The 25,048-nt window shown below is 40.8% G+C and overlaps 1 long non-coding RNA gene across 1 annotated transcript; it reads right to left on the reverse strand.

Moving 5' to 3' along the window:
- Window positions 1-262: 262 nt before the first annotated feature.
- Window positions 263-11,476, reverse strand: LOC120749696 (uncharacterized). The gene is made up of 3 exons (XR_005699748.2): window positions 11,009-11,476; window positions 9,217-9,334; window positions 263-2,831 (listed from the first exon to the last, which is right to left on the reverse strand). It is a non-coding gene; the product is annotated as an uncharacterized LOC120749696 (long non-coding RNA).
- Between the last annotated feature and the right edge of the window lie 13,572 nt (window positions 11,477-25,048).

The following is a 25,048-nucleotide window of genomic DNA, read 5'->3' on the forward strand; positions in this document are numbered from 1 at the left end:
TATGTCTGTTATGAAAAGCACTATATTACTTTTCATCTCTTGTGCTATTTTAACCTAGCACAACCCACTGCCTTTTGTTCACATATGTGGCAGAATGTCAGTATGGTAATAACTGTGCTATTTTTTTCAGCTGTTTTAATGGTATGATAACATTTGTTGGAAGCTAGAGATTTGCTGGGGTACTATTTCTTACATCTGGAGCATATTGCCTACTGACGTTTCTTCTGTTGATTCAATTTCTGATTATAAATCCAGCCCTAAATTTTATTTGTTCTCCTTGGCTTCCACTCAATGATCTAAATTTGTGGGGTTTTACTCTTTATGTATAATTTTCCTTAAGACATCCTGTGCAAATCACTATGCAAGCACAATTCATGCTGCATGGTGTTATTAAATATTCTCTTCTGAGTTGTACAGTGAAAGAACTGTATAATTCATTTTGTTGTAGCTTCCCAATGAAATATATTTAGCTAAAATATTTTTGATTAAAAATTGATGTGTCATTTAGTTACTTCCCACTGATTTTAAGTGAACACAAACGGGATAGACTGGAGGTTTTTTGAAAGGTGTGGTGATCTCATGTATTTTCTTCAGGCTGAATCTAAAAAGGCTTCCACTGATAAAATACTATTTCATAATTATCCCACCCAATTTCTTATGACAATGTTCCTATGGAGGTCAAGACTTTAGAGTAAAATAATCGATAACATATTACTTCTTAGTTAAGGCATCTCTTTTCCTTACTCTTTGAATTTTAGTATTACAGATCATAGCATGGAGCACCATGGTATGCAGTACTGCTTAAAATATTCTACTGGTGAGAAGGCAGTGTGAGAACTGCTATTTTAAATTTAAAAAGCCCATTTTTACGTCAGAGCAGGATGTGATTATACACTGCTGTTTTCAGCTCACCACAACAGTAGTGAATAGTGAGAACTGCTGTGAAAACATGGTAGACTGACTTTCTCAACAGATTTTAACCAAACTGCACTTTTGCAGTAACCATCTCTGATGCCTTAGACTTATAACAGGTCTGGTTGTGGTGGTTTTTTGTTGTTGTTGTTGTTTTGTTTTGTTGTTGTAATAAAAAATTTGCTTCCTTTAGAGAATGATTCTTAGAGAAGTCATCTTTGATGCTTTGCAGGGGGGTAGGTTTGTCTACAGAACTGCAACCAAATTTTACTCTCTAATCTGTATAATCAGCTTTCATTTATCTTCACAATGTTGACAAATGTATACATGACCTGATCTTAAGTGCTATAGCTTACATTGACAAAGTAAGTTCCAATTCAAATAAATCCTATAACATCCACCTCTTTAATAACCATTAAGTATGAATAAAAATGCCATTAAAAATTAGGAATATCTCCATATCTCAATATGCACTGGAGTTCCAGTAAAAGTAATAATGGTACTGAATCAAATCCAAATGGAAATACTCTTCAAAGTGCACAAGGGAAATTTAGAACTGGATCTGAGTTTATGTGATTCAAAATGTCTCAGTTGAATTACTAAGGTACAACCATTTCTTGCTTAACTGATATATCCAGGGCATGAAAAACTTGGGATCCTCTGCTAAGCTCTACTGAAGTCAAATTTTGACTTGTTTCTGAAGGTATTGTCATCCTTCTGAGTAACTGAGGTACAAAAGTATCTCTTCTGCTCGTCACTGGCTCTTTTCATCAGCTTCTCCCTGTTTCACCACTCCTTTCCACATCCTGTCTGCTCTGCAGTCTTTCTATTCCTCAGTCAGCATATTGCTGGCAAGTATTTTTAATTCTCTTTCTTTTCTGGAATCTTGCTTCATAGACCTATGTCTACTCCTCTGCCCAAATTTTGGGGGGAAGGGCAGCAGGACGAGGTACACAGATCTAGACTGAGTAACTCAGAAACCAGATTTTTGCCTCAATTTTTTGTTCCTAGCTCATTAGTTCTTGTAAATTGTATGTCTCCTGTATATCTAGTGGAGTGAAGAGTGTACTTTTGAAAGCCTTCAGGAGGAGGCCCTATCTGCCTACATTTTAAGTGCAAGATAAAAGCCAGCATTAGGTACACAGTTTGTCATACTCTATCACCCTCGCAATGGAGACATGGGAATATTGTTTAGGCCTGTTCTTCCTTAGCTTAAGACAACTAAAATTCATTTTTCTTTCTTTCTGTCCCTCTTTTGTGTAATTGTCCCTGCATTTCAGATGTATTTTCAGTAATTCAAATTTCCAGCTGGGTAGTTCTCTGACCTGCCTTAGGCTTCTCGTGATCAACTTTACTTTTTCAACATCCTTCAAAATCCATGCTTTTCTTTACATCTTCACCAGAAAAACTTCTGTCATTTTTCATTCTTTTGGGTTTTTTCCATGTTTACAGTCTCTAGTCTCTCTCACTGAACATTTTCTTCTTACAATTCTTCAGCTTGAAACATTCATTTAGTTCTGCTCCAATCTGAGATCCTCGACTGGGTCCTTATCTCTTGCAAGACAGAGAGCATTAACTCTTCTCTCTCTCCTATTAAGAGAGCATTAACTCTGCTCTCTCTTGTTGAGAGAAGGAAAACAAAGTTGCTGTGTAACTGTCAGTCTTCTCCTCATTCCAGTGCTCTTCTGGATTGTACTCCCTCTCCGTTGCTCTCCATCCATTTTCATACTTTGTTCATTTCTCTGCTTTTCTCCCCCTTTTGGAAGGGGGGAGAAAATGTAGCTCTTTGATTAAGGCAGTGATTTTCTTAGAGTGCATTAAGGAACATGTGTCCTTATAACTCCAGCCTTCCAGTCCAATAGTGATTCCCTGGGTCATTGCCTAGTGGATAGGAGCCATGGCATTTTCAGGTTTTATTGCTGTGGAGAGCAATTTATCCTTTTAAATATGAAGTATATTGATAATTCTGGCACTTTTACAAGATGGTTTATGTGTTTGCTTCAAATTTGTTTGCTTCAAATTGTATTTTTCATATAGCTTTTTTTCTTACAAGATTTATTTTTAATATCAAAGCGTTTATGTCATGAGTTTTTAACCCTCCTCAGTTCTGTGTTTAAACTTCAGTGAGATTTATATTTTGATTAAAATATTTGTCTTTGACTTAAATAACAGAGCAAATATTAATGAGTGATACTGCACCACAAAAGCTGCAGAGAATGAAACAATCTTTACAAAACACTTTTTTTTCCTGCTCACTTGAACAATGAATGACTATTCTACCTTCCTGGGAACAGCCCTTTCTGTCCTAATTGTACTTTTAGTTCCCAGGAGGGACTCATACAGGACAAAAGATACCCATCCATTTTAGCATTTGTCTGTTCTAGTGGACTTCCACTCTACATGAAATAGCTTGAGCTGATCCGTTGTTTTCCCTCACAAATTCACTGCACTTCCATGCATCTACTACCATGTCTCACTGACCAAAAATTCTGGCCTTGTTAAACTTATATTCTCTCTGGAATACTATTGACAGGAAAAAGCAATAAAATATTTTAGTCACAGCATCTTCCTTTTCATTCAAAAAAGTCACCTCTCTTTCTTCACTAGCTCGATAAGGGGAGAGGGGTCCATCTAGTATTTATATTCAAGGTTAAGGATGAATAAAGAATTACAAGATTTACTATACTATCTTTTAATCTTATTTTTCTGCCACTGCAGAACTGTATTGCTGCCACACAAAACTTGTGCTGCTTGCACTGTCTCACTTTATATGATGGATTACCGAGAACGAAAAATTATTCAGTGGTAACACCTCACATCACTCCAGTGCAATCTCACATGATGATAAATGCTTCAAGTTCTCTGAGCTCAGACTTGTAGAAGGGAAAGATTGAGGATGTTCAACAAAAACAAAAGCCAACATGAATGGGCTTTCAAAGAAAGATGATAGAGCAAGTATAAAATAAGATGTTACAGTGCTCTGCATGGCCCTTTGAGGAGACAAAGCCACATTTGTGTCTGATTGGTGGTTCTTGCGGTCTGGGGATGAAAGGAGAAGAAACTTGTCCATAAGACAATTTTATTTGAGGAGTGAAGTAAAGTAAAACTAAATATTAGATACCCGGTTCCCTGGCAGAGACTAACGGGACTGACATAAACCAACTTCCTTATGATCTCTTCAGCATTGAAAGTTTCCTTTACATGGACAGCTTCCAGTAGAGACTTTTCATATTTGCTTCACTGGTGTCAAAAAATCTTGGCCTTACAAACAAGTAACTGAGCCTAGGATATACAATGTCTCTTGTGGTCCCTTCTACTTCAGCGACTGGTTTGGGACATCTGAATGGTAGAAGGGGCATAACCAATAAATCTGGCTCAGTTTTCTGCAGTGTTTCCACATTGACATCAGGTGATAGCTTAGAGGTATCTCTCAGAAATGCAGCAACAAAGGTGGGAAGTAGGTTGCAGGAGTCAGGAAACTCTGTACCCAAAAAGCTCTCTGTGAAAGCTAACGCTCAGAAGTAGTTTCTTCTCCAAACACCTCTTTGCACACAGAAGTTTCCTAGATTTAGCAACTTGCAGATGTCTAAAAGGAACTAGAGTTTGGCACAGGCTGTGAGCACTATAAAGACAGAAGCGTCTGAACACTCCATTGATAGGAGGGCTTCCTTGCACAAACGTCACCACAGGCTCCATCAGGGCCATGCATGACTCCAAAATGCCTGCAAAGGTTTCACTCAGCTGTGAGCTAGGAGGTGAGGAGAGCTTTGAAGACATCCCAGAAAAGGAGTGGGATCAGTAAGTAGGGGCACTGTTCATACTGCCATTCTGTCATGGGGTCTCTCTGACCCCATATGAGTCACCCCCATGGAGCTTTCCCCCATGAAGAGAGGCCTTGCCTCCTATGACTTGGACTTTGCAGGGATTGAAGCACATATGGGAGCTCGGCTATAGGACTAGAGAAGTCTGGCAGAAATCTGGGGGGTTGACAAGGGGGTTAGTGCATGGCAGAAGCAGGGGGTCTGAAAGTATCACTTGCTGACTGTCCCTGGTGGGGCCATTCTATGTCACACAGCCCTCTCTGAACTGTGTTCCTAACCCATTTGTCGATGTCTGTCATGACTGATGCTCTGGCAGCTGTAGAGGTCTGGGTTATCCAGCATCAAGATTTCTGTGCAGCAGGGAAGGAAAGGATTCCCTCCTGGCACTTTTCCCTTGAATTAGCATCACTAGCACCCAGAAATGGAAAAGCTGCCTCTTGCCCTTTGGCTGTTTTAAAGGGATTCTGTGCATGAGGGTATGGGTGGGCCCTGAGCTACATCAGACCCCAGAAGTCGATGAGGACAAACCTGTGGGTGTGGGAAACTCTACGATATGAAGTTGTTGCGAGGACTGGAGGGAGGGCCAGAGACCAGATGCCCAGCTATATAAAAGCAGCCACTCTTCAACACTCCTACCTCCACACAAGACAGTGTCCAACACAAGCTGCATGCCATCATATCCTGAAGATGACCTTGGAAATTCTCCTGCCAGATGTCACAGACATAGCCTATACAGCTGACTTCTGATATTTCACATTTAAATAAATATCTTTCTCACCAGAAGCAAAATCTGGAAAAAAAAGTCTTTGTCTGCAGTCAAGCAAAAAGAAAAAAAAAAAAAAGATGAAAAGGAAAAGGAAAATAGTAAGTTCTACTCCTGCCATGCAGGATTGTTTCAGGTGTCAAACAGCAATCAGTTACTGCTCTCCAGTTAGAGTACTTGTGGTTGAAGAAATTTTAACCTTAGATTTCATACTTAAAAAGAAATGAAAAGCCAACATTGCTATCTCAATTTAGTTTCACAACAAGTAAATTTTAAAATATCTAAACTGACAGTCAAAATTTGTTATGTAGGGAACTGCTGTCAGATCCAGCTATATTCAAAATCTAAAACCAACAGAAAAGTTTGTTATACTTGTATTTTATGATATGCTAGAGTAAACAGGTTTTTCCCTGACAGCTTCTCAGGCAGGCAATCTTACCATTCTTCTACTGTGAAAAGTGTGTTAGCAGTAGAGCACTGTTAAGGGGCATATGCCAATATGCAACAAAACCTGTTCAGAATTGTTGATGCCACTTGAAAATACATGATATAAAGACAGCTTCAGCTTTGTTTTCTTGATGGACTTACAAGAGCATTAGAAAAATCAGATAAACCTGCTTAGAGTGCATAAATTTCTGAAACTGTAGTAACATTTTCCTGAAGTGTTATATTTTCATTATTTTTGCTAATTTTCAGGTTAGCAGATCTTTGATTTTGCAGCATTTTTTTTGTCATAGAAGTATCATCTCCACTGGTTTGTTGTTGTCACCCTTTGGACTATTTGTGCTTCAGATACATCTAACAGTATATCTTAGTTACAATGAGGAGGCCAGAATTCATCCTAGTATTTATCTTAGGGACTTCCTAATGTTTAATGGAATGCACTTTTAAATGCATACATTGAAGTTTTCCTTTAGAGAATGGTATTTATAGCTCTACACAGGTAAGTTGGGTCTGCCCCTGTACTGTACTGGGCAAAATGACAAATTGTTGGACACCTCTATCCATCACCAAAGTGTCACTGCTCTAATACATAGGTTCTGTAGTTGAATGTAATTAAAGTATGTATTATTGATGTGTCTCTGCAAGAAAAGAAGCAGCTAAAATGTACTGTTGTCATCAGTATAATTCTGAACACAACAGCATTTGTAGTTATTAGTTTTACCTAGTATCTTACAGGAGCAGTACTGTTTTAATTAACTATCTGAGGTAGTTTTTTCCTCTGTTCATTAAACAGATTTCTCTGGTTTCCTTATCAGAATTACTCTATTCACTTTTCTCTTTAATCTGCCTCCGCACAATCTGATAGCAACTTTATTTTCTTTCCCTGAGTTACCCCAGCCTTTTCTCTCTTCATTTAAACTTAGCTCTGCTCACTATTTCTTCCCCTTTATTCATTCTTCTCCTATGAACTCCTAAATATAATTTCCTTAAAACCATGCTCCTGTTTTTCCAACTGCTACAACTTAGACACTTCCAAATATCATCCTTGTGACATATCTGGAGCACTAGGTCATTCTGTATTTGAGGACCCCCGTCTGTGAATGCTTTCCCTGCATTCTCAAGTGCTCCAGGACTACCTAGGAGACTGCTGGGCTCAAGGCTCTTTGCAATGCATGATCCATTCTCTGAGAAATATAAATGTCACAGTATTAAGGAGTACTGCCTTTCACTGAAGAACTGGGATGCAGAGATGACAGCCTGCCCAAGTTCATGGCAGAACTTGGAGATAGTGGGCAATTTAATGTCTTCATTACCAAACCATCTCACCCTCGTCACTGGTAGAACTGAGTCATGGTTATCAGTCACAGATGAGTGCAGATGATTCAGAGGTTCATTAATGAAGCACTCTTTGATGTTGTTCGAGGCTGAACTAATTAGGTTTGGAGATACAGCCAGAATATTCAAGAATCTTATTGTTTCCCTTTGTTTGCTTGTAATTGCTGTTCTGCAGTACAGCAGTTTTCTGTGCTAGGGGATTTATTTCTAATTTTTACAGAGTATTACATTACCCTTTAATGTAACTCCCTAGTGACATTTTTAAATGATTCATGTACACTTCATATGTACCAATTTATTTTTAAATGGAAAGTGCAGAGGAAAACCTTAAAAGACACACATCTGTACAGGGAGTTTAGCTGAAGACTTTGCATTCAAGGAGTGGGTGATCTTGGACAGGATTCACCTGCTCTGTTAGGGCTCATACTTAGGGCTTTAGAAGTCCCTGTGTTATTAATAAAATACGCAACTTACAACTTTGGGAAAGGTAAACTCTACATGGATCAAGGGGTGGTGCTCTCCTGTGTAATCAGGACAGCGCTGCTCATTGAGGACGGAATCAGCTGCAGTACACCTGAGCTGCAGTACACCTGAGCAGGCACAGTACAGTATGCACTGGGCTGAATGTCCAGCATGGCCTCCAGGCCCCACTGTGCCATCTATGTCCACTGACTGCGGGATGAGCTCCACCAGCTCATGGTACCTGGAGAGCCTGAAGGCAGCTCCCACCTGACTCTGCTGACCACAGCTCCTGCCTAGCTTTGACTTCATCTAAAAGAAGGGTAGCAAGAAGTTAATGTGTGAGCATCCTATAGGAACACAGTAGTTTTCTTGTATGCAGTACAATTATTGTATTACACACTTGCTGAAATGGCTGAGAAGGGAGACCTTCCCTCCACAGGCATGATCAGCTCTGCATAGCACGATGGGGAAATTCCATTCAGTCTTAGCTCTGATGCTGTATGAACACCTGTGCCCTACTCACTACATATATTTTGCTCTAGTCTGTCTAATTAAAGCAACTATATTATTGATATTTTGTCGTCAGGCCCTTTTTATTGGGGTCCAAGAACAGCCCTGCATGGGCTTGTTCCTATTCTCACCTGCCCCCAGAGCAACCTCATCACTCTTACTCAGTACAAAGTCACTAAGGACATTAAATGAACATTCTGATTTTAAAATATAGCTAAAGAGGAGAAGCTGAAAGAAAAAAGAAAACTGAGGCATCTTCTTGTAACCAAATTCAGGATTTGTCTGATTATGAATTGTTTTGTGTAGTCACTCTTTATGAACACAATGTATTCATTCATGTAACTTAGTAATGGGGGGTAAATCATCATGGAGGAAATAAAATCCGTTACATACTTATTTCTAAAATATTACTTTCAGCTTGGAAAACCAGCACCTGAGGACTTTTGATGCTTAGGCAAGAGACTTAGTGGGAATTGCTCTACACTTAAAATAATAGTTAAACTTCTCAATCAGAAAGTCAGATGATGATATGATTAAATCATGGGAGTATAAATCAGGATTCTCACCCAGGTGACTTTCATGAGAAACTTTAATTAAAATTTGATTAGGTATAGATTGGAGAGAGAGGTATTTTTGTCTTGCCCATCCACCTCTGTGTTCACTTCTCCGTTTGTTCACTGTCTAATAATTTTTGAAGCTACCAGCCAATCTTAATTCATTATGACAGACTAGATGAAGTCTTAAATATATCAGACACCAGGCAAACCAGAACTCAACGTACTGCTACTTGGAGAACTATTTGCCATTTCCTCTTTCTCTCTCTTTTTTTTTTTTTTTTTTAAATCTTTCTGTTTATAAGAGATGAAAGTACTTCTGTCCTTTTTGATCAGTCCATAGAATCAGTTAGCCTGTATCCTATTTCTAGGAATAAGTAGAACAAGAAAAGCATTTGTACAAGTACAGAATTACCTGTCCACAAGAGAGTGGTCCTTCACCGTGTGATCTCTGTCCCCATGCCTTCTTAGTTAATAGTCCTCATTTGGCCTGAACAGGATTTTGTATCTCTTCTCTTTTCTAGGTTGGCTTTCTGAAGGGAAAAAAAAAAAAAAAAAAAAGTTTTTCTACCTCCTGCTAGTACATCCAGGTGTGTCACACACCCACAAAAACGATTGAGCCCACTGGACATCTTTAACAAAACCTGAAAAAAATAAGAGAAGTCTGGTAAATGATATGGAAATTGGTGGAAAGGGCTTATATTATCGTTTCCACTCAAAAAATGATGACGGCCTGTGAAAATGGGTGGTGGATTGCTCGGACATTGTGCCCTCCTCGGGAGCCCTTGTAAGTGACTGGGGCTAATGAGGGAATAGAGGGAGACAGCTGGGCCTCAGTAGAAACAGGCTCCAGCCCCACACCCCCCCCCCCCCCCCGCCCCCCCCCCCCCCCCCGCCCCCCCCCCCCCCAGCCATTCCACACCGTGGGAACCGGGCAGGGGAGCGTGGGAACCGGAAGCCCAGGAGGCGTGTCTTTCGGTGGGGGGTGTGGTCTGGGAACCCACTGATGTCATGTGGGCGTTCCCATGGGAGGAGTAGCTGGGAGGAGCTGTGGGAGTGGTCTTGGAAGAAGGAGGAAGCATGGGTGGAGTCTTTTGGGAGATAGGAGGGGCTGAGGAGAGGAAGGGGTTGGGCTGATCAAGGGCAGGAAGAAAGGGATTGAAGGAAGGAGGATAGGGGGATGGGGAGAACTGTGCCATGCGGTCTCCTCCATCTTGGGGATAAGGGGTAGGGGAGCCATTTTGTGGTTGGGGAGTCTCAGCTAGACTAAATCTAACACGAGGTTTATTAACTGGGGAAGATGGGGAAGGGTGGAATTCTTGAGCAGCCCGGCCAGGGCTGCCCAAGAAGCCCCGAGCAGTCTGGCTAGGACTGCCCAGGCGGGGGGGTCGAAAATTCCTGGGGGAGCCCGAGCCAGCAGGTTGGGGTCCTGCTGCTCCCTTCAGAATTCCCTTCTGGGGACGAGGAGAAGAGACAGAGGGACAGGGAGAACAAAGGGCAGGTTGTCTTGGACCTGGCTGTTTCTGCACTTTCCTATTCATTTTTGTAACAGCAGCTGAAAGCTGCAAAGCCAAATTGAGGAATTTGGAGGCTTGTTTGTCCCCTGAGAGTGCCAAATTATTAATTTTATTAATCACAGCTTGCCAAAATTTGGGGCTGTATATTTGCTCCGGAGACGCCTGTGGGAAGTATAGGAACAGCCATCTGACAAACTTTTTGATCTCGCCCTTTGAAACTTTTAACTGGGCTAATTCAACAACAGAATTAGAACTATAATACAAAGCCTTCTGAGCGACCGAGAGATTAACACCCATATCTCTAACGATTTCTTTCTGTCGCTCCCCACTAACACTCAGGCAAAATCAAAATTTAACGAAAGAAAAAAGCAGAATAAATCTCCTAAAACCGGGTAATCACTTCCCAAAACCAGACCCGGGGAGCTGCAGTGAACTTAAAATGCAGCGTCCTATAATTCTCGGGCTCCCTGCCCGACCTGACCACTGCCCTTAACTTAAAGTTTAAAAAACGAAAACGAAAGTCAAAAGTTCCGAGGAGAGTTCCCGCGGGGGAATGGAGCAAACTGCCACCCCCCCGAGCTGCGCAGCTTGGGACCCCCCCCACTCCCGGGGAATCCCTTCCCAAAGTTAGGGCCTCCGAACCCCGGAGCACCCTTCAAAAAGCAAGTCCCCTCACGAAGGGTAACTTACCCCCTCCTGGAACGAGACAAAACCTGAGGTTGTGGGTCCAACTGCCTGAGGAGGATCCTATGGGTGCGGGTTGTCCTCCTCTCCCTTGGGAGCGGGCTCTCTAAGATCCGCTGCCACCGGTGGTAGCGGGACATCCAGGAATAGCTTCAGCTGTCCGGGACAGCTTAAAATCCGTGCCGTGGGGTCCTCCTCGTGACCGGGGGGTGCCCCACGTTGGGCGCCAGACCGCTGTCGCAGTGTCCGAATCGCGTGTTAATCACGCTGCAATAGCTAGCTCAGTCCAGTAGATGTCACTGCAGCAGCGTGGTAGGACGAAGTGGCTAGGTAAGAAAGCCTCCTTCTGCCCTGCGATGGGCACGGAGATGACGCAATCACGACCTCGGCAGTAGGAAGAAGGCGGACTCTTTGAGCAGGGCAAAAATGAGGTTTTATTGGAGAGGAGAGTGCCCCGAGGGCTCTCTCCCATAACCTGCTGCACAGGAGAGACCCTGAGGCCAGGCGTGCGACAGGTTTTAAGGGTGGGTGGAAACAGGGGTGGCGACAACCGGTCAGCCAGTCACAGGAATCGGGGGGTTAACCGGGGGTGTGAACCATGGAACTGGGGACCAACCACAAAATGATGGGAGGGGATCTCCCGGGCCCCAGCCTATCACTCGGCACCCCTCCCGGAGTTTTCTAGAAGCCAGGAAAGGGTCTCTGAGTGACAGGCAGGCGACCACGAGGAGCGGGGGGGGGGGGGGGGGGGGGGGGGGGGGGATTGACAGAGACAGGTGCAGGGAAGGGATGAATGACAGAAAACGTCTGGTTTTACAATAGACAAAACAACCAATGCAGAAGGGAAAACCAATGCAGAACACAGGGGTATACAGTGAACTAAACCATTATAAAAATAACTTTAAAATCTTACAAAAATAACTTAATAAATTAATAAAACTATTCTCACACCACCACAAAAAAATGTCTGGAAAAATTCAGCTGCAATACACTTGGTTTGGTGATAACTTGGGAGCCAGCCTTCAGATAGAGAGCTGCGGTAGAGTTGCCTCTGGCGAACGAGCATCGAGGGCTGGGGAATGAGAGCTTGGATATATGGGGGGAATGTGGATGAGGGGACAAGGCATCCAGTAAATCAGCTGGATTAGTGTTTTCAGACAACTTACTTCAGACACCGCTGCTTCTGTAATAAGAAAAAAAAAGGTACAAAAGGATGACAAATTTCACATCAGTCTCTTCATGTTATTCTGGAGGAGAGAAAAGGAAAAAAAAAGTCCCTGCCACTATGAGAAAGTTATAGAGAGATTACATGGAGTGACTCCATTGTACTAGTAAATTTAACTGAGTGAAGTGTTTATGAATTTTTTAATCCGTGTAAACCAGAGTAATTTAATTACATATTAAAAAAAAAGGATTGCATAACCTCTGTAAGGTGTTGAATATTTCATGTCTGCCTAAGGATGCAGCATGTTCCATTAGTTGAAAAAGCCCTTGAGGATGTGTGAAAGCACTGGATGAGAGCACCTCCATGTTAGATAGGAAAGCATGCATACGTGTATGTGCATATCCATAGGGGAGAAGAGAAAATAGCTATGGGCAATGTAATATTGTGAGCAGTAGGCTGTATTTCATTGAGAAGAAGCAGGTATTATACAGAAAGATACAAACATATTTCATTATAAAATCCTGTTTTATTACTATAATATTTTTGGCTTGAAGCAACATTTTTCTTTGAGATGTGCCTTTGATTTCCTGCAAAGAGAAAAGAGAATGCTTATGTAAAGTCTGAATCACATTCATCTACTCTTATCTGAGTATCAGGATGTTAAATGATACCTTGTTTGTAATTTTTGGCATTTGACTAAGATGTCTTTGTTTTTATGCAATCAGCTTGCTGCTGAATATTCACACTCCTTGTGGCTATTTGAAGAAAATAAGATTTAATTTAGCAAGGCATTTATTGTTAATTCGTTAGATAATTCGGTCTCCACTAACATAAAGAGACTTTGTTCATTCAGTCATTTATTTTGCTCATAGCTTCAGCAGAAGCATACCATAAAACTTATGAATTCCCTTAATTGCAGTTTATAGGTAGTGTACACTACATTATCTGCAGCTCAGGTCCACACCTTCTGAAGAGCAGGGATCTGCAATGAGTTCAGCATCTGTAGTGGTTAGATGTAAGTTTGGTTACATCTGCAGCCCTGCATGGTTAAACAAGGACAAGAACTAAGTAGATACTGAAAATTGCAGCTAAAACTTTAGTTTTATTCATCTGTCCTTGCCATGTCTCTTAGATTAACCCATTAATAGCATGTAACAGTTTAATAATTTAAAGATGTTCCACACTTAGCTCTTACAAAACTTAAAACTTGGCTTTCCTCATCTGTCACAGACCTGGAGCCCAGGTCAGCTCTGAGTTAAGTAGCAGCATTTTACCGAGGTCCAGAAACACAGGGGCAACACTGATCTATAGATGCCTGAACCAGAAGATGAGGTAGATCTTGCTGGGATGCAAGGATCACTGCTGTGATGTGGCTGATGAGACCAGGAGAGGAAGAAGTTGAGCAAGTGCTGTTGGTGCTCACAACGCATGTTTAGCTGAAGGTCTGTAAATGTCCAGGGAAAGGCTCAGGGTAATAAACAACTGGTCTTCACCATTTCCTTGTGAACGTAAAGAGCCATGACAAGCAGTCACTCCCTTCCACTGCTGTCAAAGCAGATTTCTGGGCAAACCAGATCACTGCTTTGCTATCTCCTCTTTGATTTCGTCCAAGCTGTCTACAGTGAACCTTGGCCCACATTTCATTCCAGTCTGTTGTCATGGTTTGACTTCAGCCAGCAACTCAGCCCCATGCAACTGCTGCTCACTCTCCCACAGAGGGAAGGGGAGGACAATCAGAAAAGTAGAAGTGACAAATAGTTTAATGGGTAAAAGAAAAGCCACCCACACAAGCAAGGCAAAACAAGAAACCCCTTCATTGTCCATTGCATGGGCAAGCAGGTGTTCAGCCATACCCGGGAAAGATGTGTTCCACCATGTGCAGTGTGACTTGGAAAGACAAACACCATCGCTCAGAACTTCCCCCTTTCCTTCTTGCCCCAGTTTTATATCCTGGTCACAATGCCCTATGGTATGGGATATCTCTGTGGTCTGTTGGGGTCAGATGTCCTGGCTGTGTCCCATCCCAACTCCTTGTGCATCCCCAACCTACTGCCTGGTGGGATGAGAGGCAGAAAAGGCCCTGACTCTGTGCAAGCACTGCTCAACACCAGCAAAAACATCCCTGAGTTGTCAATTCTGTTTCCAGGACATATCAAAACCAGCCCATACTAGATACTGTGAAGAACACTATCACTATCCCAGCCCGAACACAGTGCCACGAGTTGGAGGTTGCATTGGGCTGTTCCCCAGAAAGACCTGCATGGACTGGTCTGCTCTGTGTCCATGTGACCCTTCCTCTTGTATGGGTGAGAAGACCAGCAATCCCATCTAAGCCCACCAAGCCCACACCTTTAATGCTGAAGGAAAGGCAAAGCCCATGCTGAGGGGCTGCAGCGGCCTGGGCTTCCCCCTTTAACAAATCCCGAAGCTACTTAAAACCCTAAGCCTTCAAGTCATGTTGGGTTGTTGCAGGTGCCAGACTGGCTTGGGTCCAACGGATGAGGGCCTTAAGCGTCAACTTAATTTTTTTGACCAGTATAACCTCAGGGTCTAATTCCAGTTGAAAATTTTAAACAAGGTTTTTAATGAACTTTGGCATGGGTCTCAAACACAGAGGCAAGCTTTTCTGACATAAGCCTGGGAAATGCTATCAGTGTACACGTATGACAGAAACTTTCTTTTCGCTCTTCATGAGGGGTTGTGAGTTGGAGCTCTCAGTGCTCCCAGTCAGTACCTGCCATTTAAACACACTCAGTAACAATTATGTCTTGCTGGACTTCAAGGGTTCATCCCCCCTCACAGACAGCTGCCCTCATTAATGGCTTCTCACCACCAAAAAGGTTGGTAAATTTGGTGTTCTGTCCTGCTCCCTTCCCATAACAGAACAGAACAAAGACCAGACAAACAACAATCAAACAAACAAAAGAAAAATCCTGTTTGCTTTGTGCTGCTTTAGCAAAACAAATTAGTTTCCAAAAGCTCAGCAGGAGTAGCAGACATGCTGGAGAAGGCAGCAAGGCAGACGGAAAAGGAAGCAAGACTTCTCAGTCAGCGGTGGTGGCTTTAAATCTGTTCACCCCATCCTGTGAAAACTAAGTTGAGAGTGTGTATAGTAACTGGCTTCTAGCCTGCTGACTTTAATACCTGACTGAAATCCAAGTCAATTTAACCACAGTAATTCAGTGCATTCATTTAAAAAACTAAGTGCAGAGAGATGCTTCTTGAGATTGCTCAAGGCAAAGTGCATCCATGTTTTAGGATTGCTTTGACAGAGCCTCACCCAGTCCACATAAGGAACACCCCAAATCCCATTTCTCCAAAAATGGGTGATTTTAACTCTAATTTTTGTCTTTGAAAAATGTCTTTATCTCCTGGTTATCACCTGGAAAATATAATTTCACTTAATGAATTTTCACTGTTCCCACAACTCCTCCAGGCATGGAGGAGTTTCAAGAGATGTCTCAGCTTTAATTCTCTCACTGTCTTCTTTCCCCTAATCCTTTTCCTTAATGCCATATAATCAGGCAGAACATGATCAGTTAGTCAAATTAGAGCACAGATGACACGCCATGAGCCAGAAGGAAGGAGAGGGATTAGAGGCTGGTTCAGACACATGGCAAATATCTAATTAGTTGACATCTTGTGAAATCCTGTGAGATTTTTGGAGAGTGGTGGTAGGGAGTAGAAGAAGAGTTGCTAATAGGTGATGGTGAAAATTTTTCACATAGTATCCAAAGGAAGTAATTGATTACTCTGAATATTTTGAAAATCATCATGGGTAGAACATTTTTCTATACCGAAACAATTCATTCAGGCCTTTTAATACTGTTCACAGATGGGAAGGTGGGTAATTTACAGTAGGACTTCAAAGAGTTTAGGACTGAGAAAAACTATGGGGAGTGCTAAGATTTTAGCCGTTGCTCTTGGTAGCAGGAAAGGAAAAAAATCCTAAAATGGTGACTGAGAAGACTTCACAGCACACAAGGTTGGAAGGTCCTCAATGGGACACTTGCAGCTTTAAGCTACCCAAAGGGAGATGAAAAGTAACCTTCCCTGCAAGATGTCGTACTTCAGGCTTACAAACCTGGCAGAAACAGAACCAAGTATTTTGCTGTTTGAAGCCCAGGGACTGCCAATAAAATTTGGAACTTGTATTAAAGCTCTAGTGAAACTGGCATAAAAAATGTCCATCTCCCATAACGTTGAGAAAAATGAGATCTACATTTCTTTTATATTGTCCCTCTATTTTCATTAACTAACCTGTTACACTAACATGTACTAACCTGTCATTGACACTAGTCTGTCACAATCTTACAGTAATTTATACTTGCAGTACTGATGTGACAAAACTCGAGTTGTACTTCATTTTATACATAAGGGAAAAAAAAAATCTTTCAATTTGGACATAAAGAAGAATTTCTTCAGTGAAAGGCTTGTCAGGCATTAAAATGGACTGTCCAGGAAAGTGGTGCAGTCACCATTATTGCAAGTGTTCAAGAAACAAAGAAACAACTGGACATGGCACTTGGTGCTATGGTAGGTGGTAAAGTGGTGTTCAGTCCAAGGTTGGACCCTGGGATCTTGGAGGTCTTTTCCAGCTTTAATGATACTATGACTCCTATTTTATTCTAGTCTAGTCTAGTCTAGTATAATTTTATAACAGGCATGAAAATCAAACATATATTTTAAAGCAAAAGCTGGGGCAAACATGAATATTTCTCATGAGGAAAAAAAATGGTTCTTTGTTGATAAAATGGCATGGGATTTGATATTTGGTTTATATTTTAATACAGAAAAAGTGACATACAACATGATTATGAGACAAAAAAAAATAACAATAATGTCTCTCAAAAATCTGAAAAGGAGTGACTCCCTTAGGAAAGCAGACAATAAGAGTTCTGAAATGTGAGAGCATGCAGAGGTAAAGATTAGATAATACTACAAAAAATTTAAGACAAAAAATACTGTGAACATGTGGAATATTTCTTTTTAAAGGACAAATTGAATCTTCTAAGAAAAATAAATAAATTATTCGTCTGCTGTCAAAACACTAAAAGGGAAGAAATGGATCAAAGAGTAATTTCCAACTGATAGATCAAACCCCTCTTTTTTGGTGGATAACCAGTGGAATTACATAAGGAGTTTTGCAAACCATCTAGGAAGCCATGTTCTAGTACATAGTCTGTACTCATAATCTTAATTGTAAAGCAGCCAGTAGTAGATCCACAGTTAGGATTTTGAAAATTATTAAGAAATATAATTTTCATTAATTTAGCAATTACTGGTCTTTATGACACTATATTAGATACCATTTTTAATATGGATTTTTATTGTAGAATTTTGTTACAGGGTTTTTGGTTTTTTTTCTTTATAATGCTATTTTATAGGGACTTCAATAGTCAGGTAAGAAATAAACTTTGAATTTGCATGAAGCAGTCTTCGCAGAAGTCCCTCATCATTCTTTCATATTATACTTCTTTTGTTAAATGATGAAATAACAGGACCCACGCTGGCTCACACTGGAGGTCCCTTTAGCCCAGTACCTTGTCCTTGGAAGTAAACAAGGGGGACTGCTCAAGAAAATATGAAAGAACAGGATGAACATATAGGATGTTTCGCCTGTACAATAAACTCCTCCAAATTTTTGTGGCCCGTGTACACTCAGTGGTTTATAAGCATTAATAACTGCTACTTAACTAAGAACCATGAGGTCTCTGATCCCTTAAAATTTTAATAGCCACAACATGCCAGGAAAATGGATTCTGTGTGCAAAGATATACATCCAGTTTTACCTGCTGCATGCCAGGTTTTGTATTGGGGTATACGGAGCAGAACTTACTCTTATTCATTTTCAGCACACTACTCATCAAAGACTTCTGCTTTATGTCCCCCATTTCTCTCTTTTCCAGACCACTTCCAGCAGTTTACTGAGAGCAGTTTACTTCTCAGTTTACTGAGAAATCCATGAACTTGATCATATATGTAGTTCTTCTCTGACGCTTCTTCCGCTTCTGTCTTTTTATTTCTCTTCTCTGAACGTTTTATTTTATACTTCCCTTTTTGAGATGAAGCAAGCAGAACTGTATGTAATGAACCATACAGCTATGGCATAATGATGTTCTGCCTCACTCTCTGTACTTTCTGCCAACAATTTAATATTTAGATTTTTGACCTCTGTCAGGCATTGATTTAGTGTTTTCATCAATGCATCCAGAACTTTTCAAAATGGCACTTCTGAGTGTCAGAATACATATATGTATAATGCTGCATTTTATATATGATACACGCTTTCTTTGTCCTCATTCCCCTGAAGGATTTATGTATGATACACCCTTCCTTCATTTACCTCAAGGATCAAGTATCATCTGAAAACTCTTACTTTGCCACTTCCCTTCTTCAGGTGCATGTACATGTTTCATACAGTTCCATGCAGAACTCATGAATTCCTAAAATCTAAAGGGCTGAGAACTTATTCCTATGCTATCTTCCTTATTCCAACCAATTACTTGAACAGGAACCACCAGCATCCCCTGGCAGCAGAGACTGCCAAAGGCATATGGGGCTGCATCCCTGGAGCACAGCCCGGAGGTCAGGGAGGCGTTGGTTGTCCCTTCTGCTCAGCACTCACTAGCTACATCTAGATACTGTTCTCCAACACAGGAAAGACATCAGTAAACTGCAGCAAGTTCTGTTATGGTCAGGCCTGAAGCAGTGTCCCTGGGACAGGGGGCTCGTCCAGCCTGGGGCAGAGGTGGCTTTGGGAACACCGCACAGCTGTATCTATATACACTGCACCCCAGTGTCTATAGGAAGCCTGAGGAGATGGGAGTCAGGCTATCCAATGTGATGTGCAGTGGGAGGATAAGAGATAGCAGGCATGAATTTAATCTTCTCTGAAGTTTCACCTTTGCTGTTAACAAAAAAATATTTTAAAATCTGTGGAGTGTCCCCACTGACTTAACATGTAATTCCTATGCCTCACAATCAAAGCCCATGTAAAGCAGCTCCTTTATTTCTGAGGATTCTAAAGTTTTTGAGTCCCATTCTGAACTGTTTTTTTACCTCACAATGATTTGCAATTTTCCCTTGTGATTCCACTTTGCTGACCATATGTATATTCCTCACTAATTCATGGGCAGGAATAAATAGAAGACTGACTCCAGGAGACAATTTGGGCTAGTTATCTAGGAAGGATAAACAGGCATCTCATTGGTGTGATGGAAAAAAAAAAATGAAAAATTATCAACAGTAATTTTAATTATATCTAAGGGTTCTTTTGGAGTCAGAGGAAATAAATTGGCATGTGAAGAGACATGTTTTTCACTTTTCAGTTACCTCTAAACTGTAAACTGTTTTGACCACCTAATCAAATCAAATAATGAAAACCCATCTAGCAGATCTTCCACGCAAAAATCTACCGATTGATTAACCAGTTTATTTTTCTAGAAAAAATATTTTTCTTCTAATAAAAAGATCTAATGGTTAAGATTTCAAAATAATGAAATAATGTGTTTTCATTGCCTTAAAAATTCTAAGGTGTAATTTTAAGAGAAATGGTGAGTACTCAATGTATAGCATTAAGGACAGAGTGCTCGAAAGCTGTAGAGTTATACCGCAGGTTTTTTTAGGTGGCTACGATTTAGAGCAGTGACGCTTCAGTCATGCATACACAGAGCAACATTGACATCTAGTGGCCATGAAGTTAATTATTTCTATGTACGTTGCATGGCTAATCTGAGAGACATTTTTCTATATTGAGTATCAAATGCTATTATTTTCGATTTACATTGTATGCACATTAATAAAATTTGAAATACCCATAAAAGAAAGGCACACATATATCTGTGCAAAACCCAATATTTTATAATTCTGAGTTATGTTAGAGCAAAAAAAGCTACAACACAAGTGGAGGTAAGAAAAAAAAGTCAGAAAGCACTCAAAATACTCATATGGGTACAGAAAACATTTTGATTTTTTCATTGTATAATGCCATTCATTAATCCAGTCAACTGTAATAAGTAAAATTGTAATATAGCCAGAAAAATAAAAAAAAAATTGAGGTTTTTATATCATTGATAGCAGAGGCTTGCCATAGATTACTGCAAGCAGACATACATTTCCTTAAACTAAGTCTTCAGGGCATGTTAGAGAATAGGGACAAAAAATCTTGATTAGTCTGGATAAGTTGTGCTTCTTGCAAAAGAGGTATCTATCTAGATGAGGAAAGGGAAAAGAAACCTTTCCAGGGATCACATAGGGGCCCCATAGCCAGAATTCTGAAGGATTTCATGGAGGCAATACTGATTTCCCTGGCTTCCCCAGCAGAGTCACCTACCATAGCACCTGGCCTTCTGACTGCTCCAGGGCTATCAGTGCCTTAATTTCCAATGAAGAATGACCAACAGCATCCAGACTTTGGGTTCCCCAACAAAAAAGAGTGTATGGCTCTCTGTATGAACAAGGGATATTGAGGCTCCCCAGTCCAGCCCCATGCAGCATGAAGCAATGATCCATCCAGTCCTGATCCTGCCCTCTGGCCTCTTTTCAAGGCACAGGCAGGAGGGGGCTCCATATGATGGAGGCTAGGCTCTCTCACCAGCCTAGATGCGGTTCACCCTGCACACCAGACAGAATAACCTGCAAGGTCAGGTCTCCTTCACAACCTGCAGGGATGTGCAACACCCACTGCCTTTCACTTCATTCACAAGGAATTTTATTCCTTTGGCCTATGCAATATTCCTTTCAGATCTTTCCCCTGATTTTCTCTGTTATCACGAACTCTTCAATATCAGAATGAGTGAAGAATTCAAATACATGTAACCTACTTGGGGATTTGAGGTATGGGATTTGGATAACACATGAGAATATACATTCTTGCTACAAGACTGCAAGTAAGTACTCCTTGAGAATGCGATTTGGTACAAACCAGAGATACCACACTGAGAATGATATCCAGCTTTTCTGGGAGCTGGAAGTAAGCCAAAGAACAAGGAGAGGAGAATCAAATTCCTTCCATAATTCACAGATCTCTGCATCACTCTCCAAATCTGAAGAGCATTGTTTTCTAGTACCTGAAGTAAATTCAAGGGAAGCAGATCACTCCTGGGTCAGGCATACGTTCTGGGTCAAAAGCAAAGAGGAGTTCTGAAACAGAGTTATTAAAAAAATCTAGGCAACAGTAAAATGAGACATACTAATGTGTATTTGTAGCATCGCCAGTAGTAAAGGTTACACTTAAACTTGTGTAATTTAACCTTTTATTCATTCAAAGACTACAGAGAATTCAGTTATTTTCAGTGCATTAGTTCAAAGTATTATTTTAGTAATTAATGAATGGAGAAAGAAAGACTACTTTTCTACATTTGCATTGAATTTGCTAATGACATTTGAGTTTGTACAACAACGTTGGTGCAGCACATTGACCAGCAGAAGCAGTAGCAGTGACGTGTTATGTTGAGGCTCAGAAATACTTCCTGAAACCTGTCACAGGCTCAGTGACCACTGCAATAATTTTTATTTGCTTGTTTTGCAGCAGGAGACCTCACTGAAGAATGAAGCCACATGGGAGACACACAAGCAATAAATAGGCAAACCCACAACATATGTTGGTAGTTTTTGCTATCTGGTTGGTAGTAATTTCCTTTTCTCCATTTGGAGATATTGCACTGTGTCCATGATAAAGACACAGTAGACAGAACATAGCCACAGGTGTCGTTCTTCTTGGCTGAGCATGGCTGGATATGTACATGAATCATCAGAGATGTCCAGGGCACCTGAGCTTCTCACACTGCCTTCCGTTGAGCTCCATTATTATGAAGTCATGTCACTTTATGGCAATGACTGTTGCTGGATGGCTATCAGCTTTAGAGAAGAGACAGGTGAAACAAGAGAGAAGTGCATTACAGAATAAATTACTGTACATTACAGATTTACATTATTGTAAACTATATTGGAATGGATGATGATGAAGATGACAAGGCTGAGTGCCTATGGGTAAAGATCACGGGAGAAGTTCAGCAGGGCATATATTACAGTGGGAGTCTGTTATAGACCACCCAACCAGGATAAACAGGCTGATAAGGCATTCTACAAATGGCTGGCAGAAATCTCATGATTGCTGGCCCTTGTACTCACAGAAACACAGATGTCTACTGAGAATACAACACAGCAGAGAGGAAGTAGTCTAAGAGGTTTCTGGGGTGTGTGGGAGACGATTTCCTAACACAACTGATGGATGAGCCTACCAGCAGAGGTACCCTGCTAGACCTTTGTTTGTGAACAGAGAAGGACTAGTGGGTGATGTGGTGGTCAGTGGACATCTTGGGCATAATGACCATGAAATGTTAGTGTTTTCTATAAGGGGTGAGATAAGGAGAAGCAACAGCAGAATTTCCACTTTGGACCTCCAGCCGGTAGACTGTGGCCTGGTTAAGACATTGATTGACAGAGCCTTTTGGGAGTCAGTCCTGAAGGACAAAGGAGTTCAGGAAGGCTGGATATACTTTAAGAAAGAATTGTTCAATATTCAGGAGCAGAATATCTCCATGTGTGGAAAGATAAGTTGTTGGAGGAAAACGCTGATCTAGTTTAACAGAGAACTTAGGCTGGAACTTATGGATGGTAGGGCTGAGTTGACAGTTGGACTTGATGGCCTTAAGGGTCTCTTCCAGCCTTGATAATTCTATAATTCTATGATTTTATATGTTTCTACTTGGTTACTTTTTTCTCAGCTGGTTTATATGGTGAAGCCTTGATTTCATGTGCTGCATTTTCCACATGAACTCTCAGGCTTTGTAAAAGAATTGTTAGAGCAGTAAGTGAATCTTTCTCTAAACCATGAGAGCCAAGGGACAAGCTAACTCTGGTCTATTTCAAATCTAGGATATTCTTTATCACACCATTAAGAAACATGAGCAACTTTTAGTTCTGAATGGCTGCTGCCCTCGAGGAGAACTTTAACAAGTATCTAATTCATGACATTACTCAAAAACAGTGACTAAGAGGGTGTTGTTTTCATGTCTTGCAAAACAGAAACATATCCCAGCCATTAAACCTCCTGATGATTATGTTGTTGAAGAGATTGCAGTCTGAAAAACTTTGCTTTATTAATATTTTTAAATCAGATACAAATTAAAAATGCACACTAAATAGCTGTCACATCACCACCCTCAACATATCATTTCAAGTCACTGACTTGACTCCTTATGACCCTGAATAGAGACAGAAATATCCCCATTGACAACTAGCAATGTGTTCAAGTAGCCACTAAAAGAAATTAGAGAAAATAATTGCCAATGTCAAGCGTTGCTACATATTGTAACTAGTTTGTATAAGGTTAGGAGCTGCCTCTGCTTTAAAAGAGAGGTAGACTGTCACTGAATATTTGTACTACTGCATGGTATACAACAACAAAGAAAGTTTTTAGAGGGGCATAGGGACACCACTATAGTCAGGGAAAGAGCTGCTGCCATTTGGAGAGATTTCTCACAAAAAGCACCTCTTATATCTTAGGGAATTCACAGTAACTTCTCTTACTATGATGAAGATTTCTTTTTCCTTTATTTCACGTATGTTGGTCCTTCAAGTACATTCCTTAATCCTGACTACCCAAATCCAACATCTGCTGCCCACTTCCTATTTGAGTAAGCCAAAGAAAGACATTTCCTATTCAAATTTATCCCTTAGAGATAAGAACTAGAACTTTAGATCTCAGATTATGTTTCCATTTTATTGTAGGCTCCCCAACAAAAAAAAAAAAAAAAAAAAAGCCCCAAAATATTTTGTAAAAACATTTCCAGGAAAATCTGGAAATATTCCTAGCTGCCATATTGTGTAGTTTCTGACTAGGAAAACATAACTTCAAGTGCTTTCTATATTTACTTCCAAATGCATAAAGCATTTCTCAGACAAAAGCTCCTGAGTTCTATTATAGGGAATACGTACATATTTCATATGTGTATGCAGATACGTGACATATTTTTTAGCGTTTCTAAGGTGGGGTTTGGAATTTAAAGACATAGGAAATCTTCAGAAAGAGCTTGTAAGGATGTACAGTCCATCATAAATAAGCATTAATTGCTGTGTTTAAATTTGTAGAAGTCTGTTGGTTTTGGCTGGGATAGAGTTAATTTTCTTTCTAGTAGTTGCTAGGGGGCTGTATTTTAGATTTGTGTTGAACACAGTGCTGATAACACAAGGATATATCAGCTACTGCTGAGCAGTGGATACACAGTCAAGACTTTTTGGTGGTGGTCGTCCCGTTCAGGGTCAGAAGCTGGACTTGATGATCCTTGTGGATTCCATCCAACTTGGGAGATTCTGTGAGTCTAAGGCCTTTTCTGCCTCTCACCCTACCCCACCAGTGAGCAGGCTGGGGGTGCACAAGAAGCTAGGAGGGGACAAAGACAGGATAGATGATCCCAACTAACCACAGGAATATCCCATACTGTCTGGTGTCTTGCTCAGCATGCAAAGCCTGAGAAGAAGGAGGAAGGGGGGGACATTTGGAGTGATGGTGTTTGTTTTCCTAAGTCCTTGTTGTGTGTGATGCCCGGTTTTCACCTGCCCGCCCATGGGAAGTGGTGAATGAATTCTTTTTTCTGCTTTGCTTGTGTGCATTTTGCTTTTGCTTTACCTATTAAACTGTCTTAATCTCAACACACAAGTTTTCTCAATTCTACCTTTCTGATTCTTTCCCCTACCCCAGCAGTGAGGAGTGAGTGAGAGTCTGCATATGGCTTAGCAGTCAGCTGGGGTTAAACAATGACATAATTTTGCCTGTATAAGTGTATTTATATTTCATAAATTTAAATAGAAAGGCAGATGTGGTGTCTTACAAAATCCAACTAATTAAAAGCCTAAAAACTCCAAAGTGACTTTCA

Source organism: Hirundo rustica, chromosome 2, assembly GCF_015227805.2.
Source record: "Hirundo rustica isolate bHirRus1 chromosome 2, bHirRus1.pri.v3, whole genome shotgun sequence".
Lineage (NCBI taxonomy): Eukaryota > Metazoa > Chordata > Aves > Passeriformes > Hirundinidae > Hirundo > Hirundo rustica.